The following is a 3,568-nucleotide window of genomic DNA, read 5'->3' as shown; positions in this document are numbered from 1 at the left end:
GTATATACAGAGCGGCACGTGGCGGGAAAGCGGCGCGCGAGCTTGGAGGGGGCGGAGCCGGTGGGAGGCGGGCCCGCGGGGGGCGGGGGGCGGGGCCCGGGCCGCGGGCAGGTAGCGGGGGGAGGCCCGGGGCTTGGGCGCCGGGGGTGTGTGTGAGGGTATGTGTAAGCGTATGTATGTGTGGTGTGTGTGTGTTTGCACGTGTACACACACGTACACACACACAGACCTCAGCTTCCAGGTTTGGGGGAGGCCAAATGCTCCCGCTCCTTCCCACCGGCCTGGGAGGGAGCCTGTTCTTTGCCTCTCCTCCTTTTCTCTCCTCCGAAGCACACTCTGCTCATTTTGCTAACATGGAACCGGTGATTGGTGATGATTGCTGATGGCTCCCTGAGGGGGTAAACAGAGGCACTTAGCGGAAGGGAGTCTTTTTACTTTTTCAAGAAAAGGCCGAGACAGAACTTCGCCTGCCCCCATTCGTTTGTGTCTTCATGGTGTTGAAGAAAATCGCGCAGCCAGGTAGATTGGTGCCAAGGCAAACCCAGGTTTTCTTTTCTTTTTTTTTTTCTTTTCTTCTTCTTCTTATTTCTTTTTTTTTTTTTTAAGATTTTATTTATTTGACAGCGAGCACGAGCAAGGGGAGGGGCGGAGGGAGAGGGAGAAGCAGGCTCTCTGTTGAGCAGGGAGCCTGACAAGGGGCTCCATCCCAGGACCCCAAGATCATGCCCTGAGCCAAAGGCAGACACAACCCACTGAACCACTCAGGCGCCCCTAAACCCAGGTTTTCAATTTCACCTGGCTTGTTGGTTCTTCCAAGTGTCCTTATGTCCTCCCCCGCCCCCATGGCTGCTCTAGCTGGCCATCACCATTCTCAAAGTCCCTCCTTGTCTTCTATTTCCCAGAGAAACTAGGGGCAACCTGGAGGGAAATACTTAAATTTCTGCCTGCAAACATATCCGAATCCATTCTTTTTTAAAAGAATTTATTTACTCGTGCGAGACACACACAGAGAGAGGCAGAAACAGGCAGGGGGAGAAGCAGGCTCCATGCAGGGAGCCCGACGTGGGACACGATCCTGGGTCTCCAGGATCATGCCCTGGGACGAAGGCGGGGGCCAAACCGCTGAGCCACCCAGGGATCCCCCGGAATCCATTCTTACCTCTACTTACTCTAGGGCAATGAAAGAGGAAGCTTCTCTCTTCTTGTCCAAGGTGAATCCCTTCTTTTTTTTTTTTTTTTTAAGATTTTATTTATTCATAGGCACACAGAGAGAGGGGCCGAGACACAGACAGAGGGAGAAGCAGGCGCTATGCAGGGAGCCTGATGTGGGACTCGATCTCGGGTCTCCAGGATCACACCCCAGGCTGCAGGCGGCGCTAAACCGCTGCGCCACCGGGGAATCCCTTCTGATCCCAGCTCTAGCACACTCCCTTGGGGCCCTCATTCCACCACGTTTTAGGGATAGCTATTGGATGTACTGGGTACTCTTCTATGTACCCCCCCCCCCCCCGGGGTGGGGGGGAACTGCAGCAAGCAAAACAGGCAAAACTTACTTTTGCCTTCAAGGAGCTTACATTCTCCAAGAAGCAGAAGATAATGACCAAATAAGTGAAATCTGTAGTACATTAGGTAGCAGTAGGAGCTATGGAAGGCAATGAAACGGAGGGGGATACAGTGTGTAAGGTGTCATCAGAGATGGTCTCAATGAAGTGGTGACATCTGAGTGAACTGAAGGGGATGAGGGAGTGAATCATCTGGCTATCTTAGGGAAGAACGTTCTAGGCAGAGGTGGACTATAAACGCAGAGGTTGCGAGGTGGAAACACACTTGCCATTTAAAAAAAGATTTTATTTATTCGTGAGAGACACACAGAGAGGCAGAGACATAGGCAGAGGGAGAAGCAGGCTCCCTGTAGGGACCCCGATGGGACTTCATCCTAGGACCCCAGGATCATGACGAGAGCCAAAGGCAGCTGCTCAACCACTGAACCACCCAGGTGCTCCACACTTACCATTTTTGAGGAAGAAGAAGAAGGTCAGTGTGGCTGGAGTGAAGAAAGTGATGTGGGAGGTGAGGTCAATGAGAGAAGGCAGGGATTGCACCATATAGGGCCCTAAGGCCCTTCCACTTTTACTCTGAGATGGGAGGTATGGAGACATTTTGAGCAGAGGATGGACATGGATCTAACTTCTGTTTTAACAGAATCCTTCCAGCTGATATATGAGAACACATCTGAAAAGAGCCAGAGTAGAAGCAGGAGACCACTTAGGGTATCACAAAAATTATCTGGTGAGAGATGATAGTGTCAGTGTGATAGGTAGCAGGAGGGGTGGTAAGGAGTGGTTGGCTTCTGGGTGTATCTGGAATGTAGAGCCAGTAAGGTTTTTTGATGGATGAGGTGGTGTGAGAGAAAGGGAGGAATTTTTGAACATTAACTGAGAAAGTGGGTTGGGGGAGAGGAAAGGAGCTTGGCTTAATACATATTAAGTTTGAGGTGCCTGTTAGGCATGTCAGGATGTCAAGAAAGCAGTTGTATGTCCAAGTTTGGCAGGGTCTGGGTTGCAGATACAGACTTGAGAGTCGTCAGCATATGGCTGTTATTTAAAGCCACGAGATTAGGGGAGGTCACTAAGGGAGGACAAGTAGGGATGTGCCAGGACTGAATCCTGAAGCTCTCCGCCATTAGATGGCTTTAGAATGGAGTAGGAACCATCGGAGAGACATAAATGGTTATGATGAAGTAGAGAAGAAAAAAACCTGAGGGATGGTGGTGTGCTGTAAGCCCAGAGAAGGAAACGTACAGTGGAGGAAAGATCAGTTATGTCAAATGCTGTATATGGATTAGGTCACATGAATCTGGGGATTGATTTGCACGGGTGTTGGTGGCCTTGACAAGAATGGTTTTGGTGGAGTGGTGAGGTGAGAAAGTCTGTGGACGGGCTCAAGGATGGGAGGAGAGGGATGGGGTACAGTGTGGACAACTCTTTGGAGGAGTTTTGTGGTAAAGGAAGGAGAGAGACTGGGTGGGAAGTAAAAGAAATGAGGTCAAGAAAAATTTTTATTTAAAAATTATATTTTTATGTAAAAGATGTATATATATGTGTGTGTGTGTATATATGTTTATATATGTTTATAATGAGAGAGGGAGCATGTGTGCCCCAAGAGCATGGGCAGGGGTGGGGAGAGGGAGAAGCAGGCTCCCTGCTGAGCAGGGAGCCAGATGCAGGACTGAATCTCATGAACCCAAGATCATGACCCGAGCTGAAGGCAGATGCTCAACCAACTGAGCCCCCCAGGTGCCCCAAGAAAAATTTTTAAATGGCAAAAACAACTATGCTTGTATGCTAAGGAGAAAAGCCAGTGGAGTTGGAACATTGGTGATGTGGGGGAGAGAGGAGGAGAGCCTGAGCGATGTCCTTGAAGTGGTGAGAAAGGAGGGGATCCAGTACAGGCCAGGACACAAAGCATCCATCCAAAGCGAGAAGAGAGGAGGCACCATATTTGGGCCCAGATGCAGGGAGGAGGTTGCATGTGATGGAAGTGGGGCACACTCCCCCCACCCCCCATG

At 50.3% G+C, this 3,568-nt stretch overlaps 1 long non-coding RNA gene across 22 annotated transcripts in view; it reads left to right on the top strand.

Annotated features, from left to right (window-relative positions):
- LOC111095807 overlaps window positions 1–3,568 on the top strand; it is a 167,399-nt gene that overhangs the window by 16,588 nt on the left and 147,243 nt on the right. For 17 of the 22 annotated variants that reach the window (XR_005359160.1, XR_005359161.1, XR_005359159.1 and 14 more), the window contains one exon: window positions 331–519. The exons of 4 other annotated variants lie outside the window; for them this stretch is intronic. This is a non-coding gene — a long non-coding RNA (uncharacterized LOC111095807). Of the gene's footprint in view, window positions 1–330; window positions 520–902; window positions 1,213–3,568 lie in introns of those variants that run through there. One more of the 22 variants, XR_005359165.1, reaches the window with a different exon arrangement.

The sequence above is a fragment of the Canis lupus genome, chromosome 5 (genome assembly GCF_011100685.1).
Source record: "Canis lupus familiaris isolate Mischka breed German Shepherd chromosome 5, alternate assembly UU_Cfam_GSD_1.0, whole genome shotgun sequence".
Lineage (NCBI taxonomy): Eukaryota > Metazoa > Chordata > Mammalia > Carnivora > Canidae > Canis > Canis lupus.
This window is presented reverse-complemented; position numbering and strand designations above follow the sequence as displayed.